Source organism: Scyliorhinus canicula, chromosome 3, assembly GCF_902713615.1.
Source record: "Scyliorhinus canicula chromosome 3, sScyCan1.1, whole genome shotgun sequence".
Taxonomy (NCBI): domain Eukaryota; kingdom Metazoa; phylum Chordata; class Chondrichthyes; order Carcharhiniformes; family Scyliorhinidae; genus Scyliorhinus; species Scyliorhinus canicula.
In genome coordinates this window covers 270,780,975-270,798,238 of record NC_052148.1, presented here as the reverse complement: position 1 = coordinate 270,798,238, position 17,264 = coordinate 270,780,975, and the positions used below count along the sequence as shown (strand labels likewise).

Sequence of the window (17,264 nt, the reverse complement as noted above, 5' to 3'; positions counted from 1 at the left end):
ATGAATGGGGTTTGGTGGAAGTAAGGACTCAGGCAGCAGAGTTTTGGGATGGTCTCAAGTTGATGGAGGGCAGAACGTGGGAAACCAGCCTGGAGAGGGTTAGAATGATCTAGTCTGGAGGTGATAAAAGAATGGATGAGGGTTCCAGCAGCAGGTGAGCTGAGGAAGGGGTGGAGTTAATGTTCCAAATGTGGAGATAGGAAGCCTGCGTGATGGCACAGGTCAACGGCAGGGCTCGCACACACTCATCCGCCACATAACGCTTTGTCAGATATCATTTATTGTGGCGAAAGATCATTGGCCAGAATTCTCTAGTCGTTGCCATTCAATTTTCAATCCAGCAGCACAACCCCGCCAGGGAGTTTCCCGGCGAGGTGGAGTGGTTACGATGTCAAATCCCATTGGCAAGCGGTGGGAAGATAGAATCCCGCTGTCAGTGAACCGCGGACCTCCGAGAAACACATGACTGGGGGAATGGGAGAATCCCGCCCAATATTTCAGGATGAGGACTCTTCATCAGAATTGGGCGAAGTTTGAGATGCAACAGTTTATAAGCAAAATCAGAGTCGGGGGGGCGGGGGGGGGGGGGGGGGGGGGGGGGGGGGAAGAGGGCAGATGTTGCACTGCTGCAATGGTGAGATTCTGGTTAAGCTGAACTGAGATTAAGGGAGGAGGTCTGCAGTTTGTAGAGTTTTTAAAAATAAATTTAGAGTACCCAATTATTTTTTCCAATTAAGGGGCAATTTAGCGTGGCCAATTCACCTAACCTGCACATCTTTGGGTTGTGGGGGTGAAACCCACGCAGACACGGGGAGAATGTGCAAACTCCACACGGACAGTGACCCAGGGCCGGGATCGAACCTGGGTCCTCAGCGCCGTAGGCAGCAATGCTAACCACTGTGCCCTCAGTTTGTAGAGTTATGGTTGTACGTTAGAAAGAAAGCAACATGAAGTGACAACTCGTACGTTCACAGGAGCCCGTACATCACAACGGCTGTCACCGATCTTGCTTTCCTCCCATTTGTCGGCAGTCCCTGAGCAGTGACACTTGAAGTGCGAAACTTTAAAAACTTTGCAATTTATAAACACTGGAACGATACAATTATTTCTGATTAATTGGTGAGCTTGCCAAAAAGCGCTAGTTCAGTTTGTACGAAGATTGCTTATTTTGCCTGCTGATGGGGCACCGCAGAAAATAATCAGATGGTGTTTTGTTTGTGTCTAATTTAAGCCGGTGGAGTTTACTGTCAGTAATTCAAAGAGAAAGTCAAAGTTGGGTTGTTGTGTTGCTGCAAATAGCTCCAAGCTGCTCGCCCTATCTAATGTTAAGCACTTTCGGAGCTGTGCCAAGTAGCCAGTTGCTCATATTTGTTGATCACTGTCATAAATACAAGGTATTCACAGCACAGAAACAGGCCTGTCGGCTCAATATATTGGTGTTATGCTCCACATGGACCTCATCCCGCTCTACTTTATCCAACCCTATCAATCTATCTTTCCATTCCTTTCTCCCTCGTGTACTCATCTCGCGCAGAATGTTACGGCCCTGTCATGGTGGGGGCGGAGCTGGAGAATGCGGCGAGCCATTCACTTTGACTTTGGCCAGGTCGGGAAATCCGGTCGATGGGAGGGGCCATAACAGTCCGTCCCTAATTTCCCCTTAACGGCACCTCATACTATTCGCCTTAACTACTCCCGATGGCAGCAAACTTCACACTCTCACCACGCTCTGGCTAAAGAAGCTTCCCCTGAATTTTCCGTTCAATTAATTAGTCATTACCTTATATTTACGGCCCCGCTTGTTCTGGTCACCTGCACAAGCGGAAACATATCTGCATCAACACTATCAAACATGCTTCCTGACATAACCTCTGAACTGCCATTCTATTTTTTTGGAATAAATTTAGAGAACCCAATTCTTTTTTTCCAATTAAGGGGCAATTTAGCATGGCCAATCCACCTAGCCTGCACATCTTTGGGTTGTGGGGGGTGAAACCCACGCAGACACGGGGAGAATGTGCAAACTCCACACGGACAGTGACCCAGAGCCAGGATCGAACCTGAGACCTCGGCGCCGTGAGGCAGCAGTGCTAACCGTGCTGCCCCGCCAAGCTCTAATATTAAGGTTCCGCTGATTTCCTCTGGACTACCCCCCCCCCCCCCTTCCCCGGCCCCCACCCATCCCCAACCAGAGTTTCTCTGTATCTATCCCATCAAATCCTTTAATGTTAAGTACTTTGACTGGATCACCCCCAGACTCTTCTATAGTCAAGGAAATACAAACCTGGTCTATGCAACTTGTCCTAGTAATTCAACCCTCTACGGTCCGATAAAATTCTGATGAATGTGTTCTCGCAGTCTCGCTAAGACCAGTAAGTACATCCTCCCCGAATAATGGTGTCCAGTACTGAATGCACTCCAGATGGGGTCCAGCTGGAGATTAGGTAATCGAAACCTAACTTCCTGCCCTTTTTTTTAAAACCCAGGCTCCTTGGGGCAATGGCCAAACAATTCGGGTATTCCGAGGATGTGAAAGGCACCATGCAAATGCAAGGTTTTTCCCATTTTGTTCACAAACTGTTTGTGAATTTGTTTTGAACTACTCAAGTCAGGAGCAGGAGGAGACTCCTCAAGCCACATTCTACCATTCACTTAGATCATGGCCGATCTGGATCTTAATTGCATCTACCCGCCTTGATTCTGGAACCATTACTACCCAGTCCCAACAACAATCTATCAGTCTCAGTTTTGACAGTTTCAGTTACGCCCTGACTTAAGGGAGAGAGTTACAGTTTTCCACTTCTCAATAACTAACCTGCACCGAATCATCCATTACCGCTGATCTGTCATTTCATATGGTGATCTTGAATCAAAATATTACTTCAATAAAATATTGAACAAATACTCTTCAAATAAAACAAAAGCAGCTTATTTTTCTTCAGTCAGAATGGGCATTAATGTAATAGGTTCTAATTAAAGGATTTAGTCTGCAAAGAGATCTTCAAAGCACGTCCTCACACGACAAAGAGGCTACTGACTTGAAATCTCTTTGTCCTCTTATTGACTTCTCATTGGAGTTCAGAAGAATGAGAGGTGATCTTATTAAACTATTCTGAGGGGGCTCGGCAGGGTAGATGTGGAGAGGCTGTGTCCCCCCGTGAGGTATTCAGAAAAGTTTCAAAATAAGAGTGATGAGCCATCAATTGCACGAGAAACAAGTTGCTATACAAAAGTTAGGCTTTAATAAGCTAGAACTTAGCCCTGCGGTTGTCTACAATAAAATGGACGACCGTTCCGACTATTTATACCTCGGTATGGAGGCGTGGTTAACTCAGCCTCTCGACCAATCGGAGAGCTGTCACATGACTGGTCTCAGCCAATCGGTCGAGAGGCACATGACCGACCAGGGCCAATGGTAAGCCGGTGTTCTGCACCAATGGCAGACAGCTATGCAAATCATATCACCACAAAGGGGTCTTCCATTTAAGACTAAGATGTAGAGGAATTTCTTCTCTCAGAGGGTTTTAGGTATTTAGGACTCTCTTCCCCATAGAGCAGTGGTGGCTGCTGGGTCAGTGAATATATTCAAGGCACATTTAGATTTTTGATTGACAAGGGAGTCATGGGGACAGGAAAGAAAGTAGTGTCAGAGCCACATCTCCCCGTGTCTCCCCACATCTGAGTGGATTCCCCAGGGGCTCCAGTTTTCTCCCACAAGTCTTGTACTAACATAGTGGTTAGCACTATGGCTTCACAGTGCCAGGGTCCCAGATTTGATTCCTGGCTTGGGTCACTGTCTGTGCGGAGTCTGCACGTTCTCCCCGTGTCTGCGTGGGTTTCCTCCGGGTGCTCCAGTTTCCTCACATGTTACGGTGCCTAGGAGTTCCGAATTGGGACGCTGGAGAACTCTATACATCCATGAGAAGGTGGAATACAATCTCTCCGCAGCTTTGAGTAACCTCACCCAACCGTTTTAGTACAAAGGGGTATCTTCAGATCATAGACAGAATTTGAGGAATGTAGATTGGACAGTGCCTTCGTATCCCAATCTCAAAGATCCTGCCCTTTCCTCCTCTGGCACTCGGTATTTGGCTGTCAGTCACTCTGATATTGATCACTCTGATATTGATCTCTCTGGTATTGATCTCTCTGGTATTGATCACTCTGATATTAATCACTCTGATATTAATCATTCTGATATTGATCTCTCTGATATTGATCTCTCTGGTATTGATCACTCTGATATTAATCACTCTGATATTAATCATTCTGATATTGATCACTCTGATATTGATCTCTCTGGTATTGATCTCTCTGGTATTGATCACTCTGATATTAATCACTCTGATATTAATCACTCTGATATTGATCTCTCTGATATTGATCTCTCTGATATTGATCACTCTGATATTGGTCTGATATTTATCATGCTCCTGGTTTCATTAGTCTCCGGAGACTCGTTGCGATCCTGTTGAGATGACAATGTTGGTCTGCTGTAGAATAGAGAATGACGTGTCATTTGAGATACTCTTTTCGAATACTACAGTTGAATGGAAGCTACCTGGGCAACAGAGGAGGAGGGGGAGTTGTGTCTGAGGCCACTCAGGAGATACTTAAGGGGCATCAAGACCTGAAACCAGTGTTATTGACCCTCTCTCACCAACTCCCTTGTGAACTTTGACTCACTTTGAGATGGAGCAAGTTTTGCACTGTTTTTGTAAGCCAGAAATCCCCTCACCCATATGCTTAGCCGCCAGGCACACAGTGCTTATGATCAGGTTCACTGACAGCAGCTGCCCATGCAGGAGAACCTCCTTGAATTTCGGTTTATTTTAAACTGATTAACAGCTCTGTCAAAACAGCGGGGGAGAGAAACCTCAGTTAAGCACGCTAAAGCATTCACACATTAAGTCCTCTGTTGGGTCTGTGACTTGTGTCTTTCTGTAAGTATGATGACCCCCATCTTCGTGTGTCTCAGTCTCGACCTACCGATGCCTCCAGTTCTTGAGCTCGACCCAGCACACAGAAGATGGGTCCCATAACCATTTCCTGTACAGCAGTCTCACTCTAAAGATAGGACAACAGGATCAGAGTAAATGCCGAGCAAGAACCAATATGGGTGTGATGGATCAAATGGCCTCTCTCTGTGGAATTCTATGATGAGTTCCAGGCTGAAGTGGCTGGAGTGGTGCTTGAACCGACAACCACGGCTGACACCTACATAAGCAAAAACCTAGGAACAGGTCATCTGGAGCCTTGTTAGACCAGGAGTGATGGGTAGTACTGGAGGAAAATATATGACGATAGCAAAATGCAACTTTGAGATATTTAGGAACATAGGAATTGGCAGTGGAAATAGGCAATTCAGCCCTTTGAGCCTGTTTCTATCAGATCATGACTGATCTCTTCCTGGTCTCAAATCCACCTCCCCAACTGTTCCCCATATCCCTTTATCCCGTTTGTTATCAGAAATGGGGCAGCAGGGTAGCATGGTGGTTAGCATAAATGCTTCACAGCTCCAGGGTCCCAGGTTCGATTCCCGGCTGGGTCACTGTCTGTGTGGAGTCTGCACGTCCTCCCCCTGTGTGCGTGGGTTTCCTCCGGGTGCTCCGGTTTCCTCCCACAGTCCAAAGATGTGCGGGTTAGGTGGATTGGCCATGCTAAATTGCCCGTAGTGTCCTAATAAAAGTAAGGTTAAGGGGGGGTTGTTGGGTTACGGGTATAGGGTGGATACGTGGGTTTGAGTAGGGTGATCATGGCTCGGCACAACATCGAGGGCCGGAGGGCCTGTTCTGTGCTGTACTGTTCTAAATATATCTATCTCCTTCTTGAAACCATTTAATGATTCAGATTCCACCGCACTATGGGGCAGCGAGTTCCACAAATTCACCACCCTCTGAGAGAAGTAGTTCCTCCTCATCTCAGTTCTGAATCTACCACCTCTTAACCATTTATGCAAACCACAAACAGCAAGGGCCCCAACACTGATCCCTGCGGGACCCCACTGGACACAGGCTTCCAGTCAGAAAAACACCCCTCGACCATCCGCCTCTGCTTCCTGCCACTCAGCCAATTTTTACCCAATTTGCCAAATTTCCTTGGATCCCATGGGGTCTTACCTTCGCTGTCAGTCTCCCATGTGGCACCTTATCAAAAGCCTTGCTGAAGTCCAATTAGACTACGTCAAATGCATTTCCCTCGTCTACGCACCTGGTCACCTCTTCAAAAAATTCAATTCCTTGAAGTATTTTGGAAGTTTGAATGAGATTACCTCTCACTCTTCAAAACTCTAGAGAATACAGCTCCAGATTGGCCCAATCTCTCTTCATAAGACAAGCCTACCATCCCCGGATCATGTCTGGCGAACCTTGGTTGCTCTCATCTGTCATCACCTGGGAAAGGAGGAGGGAGGGGTGAGGCCACATCAGGGGAAGTCTACATTTTCCTGGCGGAGTCCAAACAACAACACAAAATTAATACCACAATTAATACAATAAGTCAAGCTGCTGCACTAAACTAGACACAGAGACACATGGGGAATATGAGGGCGTATAAGCAAAAGCTTGGTCAGAGAAGTAACTTTAAAGAGAGTGGTACAGAAAGGAAGAGAAGGGCCGCACGGTGGCGCATTGGGTTAGCACTGCTGCCTCACGGCGCCGAGGTCCCAGGTTCCATCCCGGCTCTGGTTCACTGTCTGTGTGGAGTTTGCACATTTTCCCCGTGTCTGCATGGGTCTCACCCCCACAACCCAAAGATGTGCAGGGTAGGTGGATTGGCCACGCTAAATTGCCCCTTAATTGGACAAAATTAATTGGGTACTGTAAATTTATAAAAATAAAAGCGAGGAAGAGAAGTGGCAAGGTTTAGGGACGGCATTGCGAGTATGGACACGGACAGTAAAGTTTTGGATGACCTGCAACTTATGGCGAGTGGTAAGTGCGAGGCGGGCAGGAATAGTAAAATCTAGAAGTGACAAAGGCGTGCATGAGCTCGTGCCCACGTCACAGGTTTGTCCCTAGCTGGCATATTTTGTCCAGATCCGGGAACAGGTACGATGGAAGGGCAAGAAGGGTTTGGAAAGTATGTAGAAGGGTAACCAAGGTTAGTGAGTGGGCCGTATGACTGGCCCTCCTTCATCTCCTTGGGCCGCCAGATTGAAATTAGGCTTGTTTACAAATTGCGACCCTTGAATAAGACTAAATGCATCTAATGCACACCCAGTATTTCATTGCAAGATATAGAAAATGGTTAATCATTCATATATTAAAAGAACTGTCATCAACTTTGAATGGTAAAACAAAATAAATATTTACATTTCTGACAGAGGAGTGCACGGCTCCCGCAGTCGATGTTATAGAGTCACAGATGTTTGCAGCCTGGAAACAGGCCCTTCGGCCCAGCTTGTCCATGCCGCCCAGTTTCTATCACTGAGCTAGTCCCACCTGCCCGCATTTGTCCCATATCCCTCTAAACCCACCCTGTCTAACTGTTTTAAAGGAAAAAATTGTACCCAACTCTACCACTGCCGTTGGCAGCTCATTCCAGATTCTCACCACCCTCTGTGTGAAGAACTTTCCCCTCAGGTCTCTTTTGTATCTCTCCCCCCTCACCTTAAACCTATGCCCTCTAGTTCTAGACTCCTCTACCTTTGGGAAAACATGTTAACCGTCTGCCTTATCTATGTCCCTCATTATTTTATAGACCTCTCTAAGATCACCCCCCTAAGCCTCCTACGCTCCAGGGAAAAAAGTCCCAGCCTATCCAGCCCCTCCTTATAACTCAGACCATCAAGTCCCAGTAGCATCCTCGTAAATCTCTTCTGCACTCTTTCTAGTTTAACAATATCCTTCCTATAATAGGGTGACCAGAACTGAACATAGTATTCCATGTGTGGTCTTACTAATGTCTTGTACAACTTCAACAAGACGTCCCAACTCCTGTATTCAATATTCTGACCAATAAAGCCTAGCCTGCTGAATGCCTTCTTCACCACCCTGTCCACCTGCCACTCCACCTTCAAGGAGCTATGAATCTGTACCCCAAGACCTCTTTGTTCTGTAACTCTAATGTTGTGAGCAATCAGCAAGTACCTCACTTCACTAGCCCTTGCTATACCGCGAATCACTTCAGTCAAACCGGTGGGAAAAAGCTACACACAGATGGAAATTAGCGGAATGTGGTACCCCTACGCGCGGCAACAGTCAACAAAATGCACTCAAACCCCAGGTGGGCTATGTGGGGCCCTGGGTCACAGATTGACCGCCACTGGAACAGAATGCTTCTGGGCAGGAGGGGGTCACAGTTCCGTGGATAGCCTTCAGAAGCTCGGGTTTTGCACCTTGGAGCTGCCTGAGAAAATTAAGAGGAGATTTGATGGGAGTATTTAAAATAATGAAGGTTTCAACTTGAGGTGATTGGCAAAAGAACCAGATATGACATGAAAGGAAAACATTTTTATGCAGTAAATCATTAGGCTTTGCAGTACACTGTTCGATAGGATGTCAGTAACAGAATAGAATAGAATTCCTACAGTGCAAAATGAGGCCATTCGGCCCGTCAAGTCTGCACTGACCCTCCAGGAGCACCTCATCGAGGCCCCCCCCCCCCCCCCCCCCCACCTTATATCCCTGTAAACCCATCTCACTTGCACATCTTTGGATCTTAAGGGACAATTTAACAAGACCAATCCACCTAACTTGTACATCTTTGGACTGTGGGGGGGGTGTAGCACGGCGGCGCAGTGGTTAGCACTGCTGCTGCACGGCGCCGAGGACCCAGGTTCGGTCCCGGCTCTGGGTCACTGTCCGTGTGGAGTTTGCACATTCTCCCCGTGTCTGCTTGGGTTTCACCCCCACAACCCAAAGATGCGCAGGCTAGGTGGATTGGCCACATTAAATTGCCCCTTAATTGGGGAAAAAGAGAATTGAGTACTCTCAAAATCTTTGCGCTGTGGGAGGAAACTGGAGCACCCAGTGGAATGCCACACTGTGATGGGGAGAATGTGCAAACTCCACAGAGACAGTCACCCAAGGCCAGAATCAAACCCAGGTCCCTGGCACTGTGAGGCAGCAGTGCTAACCACTGTGCTACCGTGTCACCCCGAATTGAAGAGTGATCTTCAAAAGTGAAGCGATTAAATACTTGGAGAAGGAAATAAATTGCAAGGATATGGGGAAAGAGCTGGGGGAGGGGGAACAGCACTCAGAATGGCCAATAAATACTGGTCTTGCCAGTGACGCTCACGACCCATGAAGGAAACTACCAAAGTGTTCCAATCCTACCCAGGTCAAGGGTTTGTGCTCAGGGAGTGTCCAACGAGGCATCATTGGATTGAGCACAGGTTTTTAAAATTCATTTATGGGATGTGGACATCGCTGGTTAGGCCAGTGTTTATTGCCCATCCCTAATTACCCTTCAGAAGATGGTGGTGAGTTGCCATCTTGAACCGCTGCAGTCCTTGAGGTGTAGGTCCACCCATTGTGCTGTTAGGGAGGGAGGCTCAGGATGTTGCCCCAGTGACAGTGCAGGAACGGCAAGATATTTCCAAGTCAGGGTGGTGGGTGACTTGGAGGGGAACCTCCAGGTGGTGGGGTTCCCAGGTATCTGCTGCTCTTGTTCTTCTAGATGGTAGTGGTCGTGGGTTTGGAAGGTGCTGCCTAAGGAACCTTGCTGCAGTGCATCTTGTAGATGGTACACACGGCTGCTACTGTGCGTCGGTGGTGAAGGGTTACTGCCTGTGTGGAATCTGCACGTTCTCCCCGTGTCTGTGTGGGTTTCCTCCGGGTGCTCCGGTTTCCTCCCACAAGTCCCGAAAGACGTGCTGTTAGGTGAATTGGACAATCTGAATTCTCCCTCTGTGTACCCGAACAGGAGCCAGAATGTGGTGACTAGGGGCTTTTCACAGTAACTTCATTGCAGTGTTCATGTAAGCCTACTTGTGACAATAATAAAAAAATTAAATTAAATTAAAAGACAGTGACCCCAGCCGGGAATCGAACCTGGGACCTTGGTGCTGTGAAACAACAGTGCTAACCACTGTGCTACCATGCCACCCAAAATACTGTGGCTGTTAGAACCACCAGAAGCTGGTTTAGCACAGTGGGCTAACAGCTGGCTTGAAATGCAGAACAATGCCAGCAGCGCGGGTTCAATTCCCGTACCAGCCTCCCCGAACAGGTGCCGGAATGTGGCAACTAGGGGCTTTTCACAGTAACTTCATACTTGGGACAATAAAAGATTATTATTGTTATAAATCTGAAATTAAAAACAGAAAACGCTGAGTGGACCTGGCAGCATCTGCGGAGGGGGAGAAGGAAAGGTCGGAATTCTCCGGCCATTGGGATTCCCTGTTCCCGCTGGCAGCGCATCGCGGCCCATGGGTTGCCTGGAGGAGAGAGGGGGGCTTTAATGGGAAATCCCTTTGACAAGCATTGGGAAGATAGAATCCAGTCGCCAGCGAATGGCGCAGCGCGGAGAGACACGCGACCGGGGAACGGGAGAATCCCACTCAAAGTTAACGGCACGGGCCGGCCGCGTACAATGGAGAACTCCAATGACCTTCGGGCGGGATTCTCCGGTCGCAGGTCGGACACTTCGGGATCTTTCATCAGAACTGGAAGAGATTAGAAACTGAACATTCTCCAAACAGGTCTGGAGCTCAGAGAAAATGGGGAGGAATAACGGTGGAATAGTCCGTGCTGCGGGGAGGGGTGTGTGGACAGGAGAGATTAAGTGACAGATGGGATGCTGGTGCAAGGGGACCAGCAGATAAACGAAAGGTGGGCCCGGTAAATAGGTGCAGCACAATCCTTTCCAATCCCAGTGTCTGGGGAAAAATGCGAGTGATGATTATAATCTCGAGTTGTTGAATTCAGTTTTGCAGATAATAATGTCTAAATACAAAGAAAAGAAGGCTCCTCAAGGTTATACACAACTGTGTTTGTTTCATATCATCAGGGTCACCTTCCCTTTCCCCACAGTGTTGCAAGGTTGACTGTCACCCTGTTTGCATCATGAATGCTTATTTCTCAGCCTCCAAGTCCTGGAGTGGGTCTTGAACTTACTACCACTGACTCAGAGGCAGGAGCAATACCATCTGAGCCACCTAGATTGTGTCAACGCAGCTCCTTTACACTGACGGTGTGGGAGATTGGGAGCTCAGCTCGCTGCCTGAGTATTAAATCACCATGATAGATCCGCTCTCCTCTCTTCCCTCCCCTCCCAACGCACTCCACCCCCACAAGCCCCATTATGTTGTGGGGGTGAAAAACAGGAGGCGGCCACAACAGACAATCTGCAAGGTCAACTTTCCACCCAGGTGGAAATTTTCACTCGCTCTTGGGTTCTGCGTTGCAAAAAGCAAAACCTTTGTTACATATTCAAATGTCAATCAAGCTATCTTTATCTGCTCTGAGTGGCACGGTGAGCTTTGTTTACTTTGCCATGGGAACCTGGGTCTCTGCCAAATACTCGCTTCCCACACGCTGATGATAGTTCACTATTTAATGGACTTACTCAGCTTCCTGGTAAAGGTCATTCCTGGTGTTGATCGCAATTAAAGATAGCTGAAGTGTGAGGCTGGAGAATACATTTGCAGCACTATGGGGAGTGTAACTAACAGAGGGTCACCATGGACCTGGAGGGCAGAATGGTCTCCTTCTGTGCTGTAATCATTCTATGGTTATACAGCAATTTATTTTTGGAAAATATTTTTATTGAGTTTTTAACGTTTTATACATAAGTAAAAAACAATAAAGCATGTATCAACAACCTTAACAAACCATAGCAACCAAAAACAACCCTCCCCAATCAGCAATTATAACCTCCCCCTCCCCAATAGAATCCTTCCCCAACAGCTCACAGTGACCAGATCCTTGAAATGCAAAATAAACGGATGCCACCTGCGATAGAATCCGTCAATCGCTCCCCTCATCGTGAACTTAACCTTCTCGAGTTGCAGAAAAGTAACCAAACCTCTCCAATATCCCCATAATATCACCCTTCATTGCCCCGGGTCCCTCCCATACACTAGAGATTAAGGGCGTACAAAGATAGCCTATGCTCCACATCCCCCCACCCCTCACAATACCTCTCCATTTGTCCAACACCTTCAAAGCTATTCCCAATGGCTCGATCGTCAATGTGAACAACAACAGAGACATGGGACAACCCTGCCTCGTCCCCCTGTGCAACCTAAAGGGCCCCAAACTCATTGTGTTAGTTCGCACACTGGCCGGCGGTGCCATTAACAACAGCCCGACCGCAAACCCAGGTCCGAACCCAAACCTTCCCAGAACCGTAAACAAGTATCCCCATTCAGCCCTATCAAAGGCCTTTTCTGAGTCCGAGGTACAATTATCTCTGTCTCTGGCCCCACTGCTAGTGCCAGAACCACATTGAGTAACCATCTTGCATTAGACAACAGCTTCCTGTCCTTTATAAAGCCCATTTGATCCTCCCCCACAACCTCTGGAAGTCACGGCTCCAACCTTAACGCCAGAACCCTCGTTAGGAGCTTTGCATCCACATTAAGCAGAGGAATTGGCCAATACGACCCCAATTCTTTAGGGTCCTTATCCTTCTTTAGAAAGAGGGTAATAGAAGCCTGCCCCATTGCCTCCGAAAGGGGACTCCGTGCCAGTGAATCATTAAACATCCCCAACACCAATGGGGGTCAACTGATCCACAAACTTCTTATTGAATTCTACCGGGAACCCATCTGGCCCCGGCACCTTCCCAGCCTGCATCTTCTCCAAAGCCATACATACCTCATCCAGCCCCATTGGCACCTCCAAACCGCCCTGCAACTTCTCCACAACCTGAGGAAACTACAACCCCTCTAAAAAACCCCAAGACCCCCGTTCATCCTCCAGTGCCTCTGACTTATAAAGCCCCTGGTAGAAGGAGCAAAACTCCTGATTGATCTTTTCTGAGGCAGACACCAATCCCCCCCCCCCCCCGGCTGGGCTCCGGCACCATCCCTCCAGCAGCTTCTTGCCACCTCAGCTAATGAACAAAAAGATGATTGGCCGTCTCTCCATACTCGCGCACCGCCCTCTTTACCCGACGCAGCTGATGCATCAGCCAGCCGGTGGACAACAGGTCAAACTGCATTTGCACCTTCTTCCTTCGCACCCAAAGCTCTGGCGTAGGATCAGTCGCTCACTCTCTCTCCACCACCAAAATCTCATCCACCAACCCCTGCCTTGCCTCCCCATCCACATGAGCCTTGTACAAAATGACCCCCCCCCCCACACAATCACCGCCTTTAACGCCTCCCACAACGTAGAGGACGAGACCGTCCCATTATCATTCCATGTCACACAGTCCCCTCAGGCCCTAAAAATCTTAACACAGAACCCGAGGGCAGCCAGGAAACCACATCCTGCTTCAAATCCACTCAGTGTGGCGCATGGTCCAGGATTACCACTACCGAAAGTATACAGAGATCGTAAGAGGAGATAGACAGATTTTTAATGTGTAATGGGTTAAAGGGGCTGGTTTAGCTCACAATGCTAAATCGCTGGCTTTTAAAGCAGACCAAGCAGGCCAGCAGCACGGTTCGATTCCCGTACCAACCTCCCCGGACAGGTGCTGGAATGTGGCAACTAGGGGCTTTTCACAGTAACTTCATTGAAGCCTACTCGTGACAATAAGCGATTTTCATTTCAAGAATGGACAGGAAAGTAGACTTGAGACTGTGAGGGGATCAGCCATGATCGTATTGAATGGCGGAGCGGGCTCGAGGGGTCTGAATTGCTGACTCCAGCTCCTAGTTCTTATCTTCTTATCTTCTATGTTCTCCAAAGGTGGCAAACAAGCTGATAAAGCTGTTTTTCAATGCTAAACATTTTTACCACATTGGTTAAACCACAGCAAGACAATTGTGTCCAATTCTAGACGCTGCACTTTGGGATGGATATCAGGACCTGGGAGGGGGTAGCGGAGATTTTCTAAAATGGCACCAGGGATAAGGGACTACAGATGGGTGGAGAGACTGGAGAAGCGCTGCAGGAACTCACCTAGACTCCTCAGACAGCACCTTCCAAGCCCACGACTGCTACAACCTAGAAGGACAAGGGCAGCAGATACATGGAAACACCACCTTCAGGTTCCCCGCCAAGTGACTCACCACCCTGACTTGGAAATATATCCCCGTCCCTCGCTGTCACTGGGTCAAAATCCTGGAATTCCCTCTCTAACAGCACTGTGGGTGTACCTACACCACAAGGATTGCAGCAGTTCAAGGAAGCTCACCTTCACATACTTCAGGACAATTAGGGATGGGCAATAAATGCTGGCCAAGCCTGTGACACCCATGGCCCATGAATGAGTATGAAAATAAAGCTGGGCTCGTTCTCCCTAGAGCAGAGAAGGTTGGGTGGGAGATTTAATAGAGCTATTCAAAAATATGAGGCTGTTTTGATAGAGTAAATATTAAGGAGCTGTTTCCATCGGAAGGGATCCCAGGGACCAGAGAGACGCAGATTTAAGGTAATTGGCAAAAGAACCTGAGAGGTCAATGAGCTGACACGGCAAGATGCAATGACCTGGAATACGTTTCCATCATTCTGCCATTAAAGATGGTAACTGGTTTGTCATTGCAGTGAACCTTGTGCATGACAGCACTTTGATGGTGAAAGGGTTAATTGCGGTTAGTCACAGGTAAATTAATATTCGGCCTTAAAAAGGCCTCCAAGGACTAATTCAGTGACCCTGATTGAATTTGGGGGCGTTTGACGCAGATTCAATCAGAACTTTCAAAAGTGAATTGGATAAATACTCAAAAAGGAACAATGTTCAAGGCTTTGGGGAAAAAGCAGGAGAGTGAGAGCTAATTGGGCAAAGAGCTGGCCCAAGCATGATGGGTCAGATAGCCCCCAACTGTGCTTTCTGGTATGATGACTCTATTCTGTTGTAATCATAAATTTCCCATAATTGATCATACGCAAAATCATATACCATATACGATAGGGTGTTATGGTAACATAGGGCTGCACGGTAGCACAGTGGTTAGTACTGTTCCTTCACAGCGCCAGCGTCCCGGGTTTGATTCCCGGCTTGGGTCACTGCCTGTGCGGAGTCTGCACGTTCTCCCCGTGTCTGCGTGGGTTCCCTCCGGGTGCTCCGGGTTCCTCCCACAAGTCCTGAAAGACGTGCTGTTTGGTGAATTGGACATTCTGAATTCTCCCTCTGTGTACCCGAACAGGCGCCGGAATGTGGCGACTAGGGGATTTTCACGGTCACGTCATTGCAGTGTTAATGTAAGCCTACTTGTGACAATAAAGATTATTATCTAGTTTGTTTCACGCTGTTTGTGAAGGTCAAGATGGATTGTCAAATGCAGATATAAGATTTGAGACTAATTCTGATATTATCTATGTTTCTTTAGGAGGAGATGAGGATGAAGAATGTTGTATGAAGACTGCTTTACAATGCAAAACAACTTCTTAAAGCTTCCTTAAGATTTACCTGTTCTCAAGTGGTAGTGATGTGTGTTCAATATAATTTCTTTACTGTTCAAAACATTTTTTTGGCAGCATGTATAGATATTTTATGCCAGAGCATCCAATGCCTTTTATTTTAACTACTGAAAACACTATGGCAGTCCTTTTGATCATCATTCTGCCATTAAAGATGGTAACTGGTTTGTCATTGCAGTGAACCTTGTGCATGACAGCACTTTGATGGTGAAAGGGTTAATTGCGGTTAGTCACAGGTAAATTAATATTCGGCCTTAAAAAGGCCTCCAAGGACTAATTCAGTGACCCTGATTGAATTTGGGGGCGTTTGACGCTGGCAATGTCACACCATTCAAGAAAATATTAACAGCCGAGCTGGCTTCCTCTCTCTCTCTCTCTCTCTAATAAGATGGGGAACAGATAATCCAGAGAAGGCTAATCGATTCCACCTGACCACACCGCAATCTAAACATAATTAAGGGTTTAAATTATGTAACAGTCTCTAGTATTAGAGCTGTGCAAAAAAAATACAGGATGTATCGCAGAATATGTTGTCTGGTGTTGGATTTCGTACAAATTATTTGATTTGAGCTTTCTGACTCCGAATATCTTTCAACGGCCAATAACTCTTCAGTTTGTGACAGTACGTAGTGGTATGATTGTGATTTAACTTTGATGCCGCTTACATTTTTAAGCCAAGACTTTTGTAAAAGAAGGCAGATATATTCAGTATTCACTCTCCAGTGAAAGCACAACCACTGGTTAACTAGTGTCAGGCACAATAGCATAGATACGAGAGAAGGTGCGAACATTATTCAGAATGGTCGTAATTTGTGGTCCTTACTTTGCAGCCTCTGTACTTGGTACACTGGCATTCATACTTTACAGTTTTATTCATTGCACTTCTGCCAGGGAACCTCGTCCTCTGGGTGCATTTTCATGGTCCCCATAGATTTCCAGTTTTTTAAATTAGCATGTATAGAAAACAATGCAGAGTACAGCAGCAATTTCCTGATGCCCGCACCCCTACCCACCCCCTCCCGGAAGTGTAACAGCGTCAGATCTCATCAATACATCCAGCTCCCACCAAACTATTGGAACCTGCAATCCTAAAATCAGGAGTGCAAAGCAGAATTGAGGGAAAATTCCAGGTGTAATCTAGCCAGGTGTATTTTTACAACACAGGATTATCTAGTTACTGTAAAGTATGAATGTTGGCCCTCGGTTTTAGTGGGGTGATACTCTCTGGTTTGTTATGGAGGGGCCTGGTGCTATGTCAAATACAGAGCTATCCCGTTTACAAGCAAAAATAAAAGCAACTTACTGCCGATGCGGGATTCTGAAACAGAAACAGAAAACACTGGACAATCTCAGCAGGTATAACAGCATCTGTGGAGAGGGTAGGGAGCTAACGTTTCCGGTCTGGTGACTCTTTGTCATAACTGTAAGACAAAGAGTCAGCTTTGACAAAGAGTCACCCAGACTTCTCGCTCCACAGATGTTCCCGTTTACAAGCAGTTGCATTTGCAACAATTCTCAGGGTTTTTTTCAATACTAAAGTCCAGGAAGAGATCATCTGTTACCTGATAACCAAGACAGTGTCTTACTTTCTTTTGAAGCGAATATTTTAAGGTATCAGCATCACCCAGGTACAACTTCCTCTTTTGTGTAGCCTTGATGTGGAGATGCCGGCGTTGGACTGGGGTGAGCACAGTAAGAAGCCTTACAACACCAGGTTAAAGTCCAACAGGTTTTGTTTTGAATCACTAGCTTTCGGAGTGCAGCCTCACCCGAGGAAGGAGC

The 17,264-nt window shown here is 47.1% G+C and overlaps 1 protein-coding gene across 1 annotated transcript in view; it reads left to right on the top strand.

The window, feature by feature from the left end:
* The window catches only part of c3h4orf54 (chromosome 3 C4orf54 homolog), a 32,025-nt gene extending 15,015 nt beyond the window's left edge, over positions 1-17,010 (top strand). Inside the window, exon 4 of the mRNA XM_038792990.1 lies at positions 15,392-17,010. The gene's annotated coding sequence lies outside the window, so the exon portion shown is untranslated. The remainder of the gene's footprint in view (positions 1-15,391) is intronic.
* Positions 17,011-17,264: the final 254 nt, after the last annotated feature.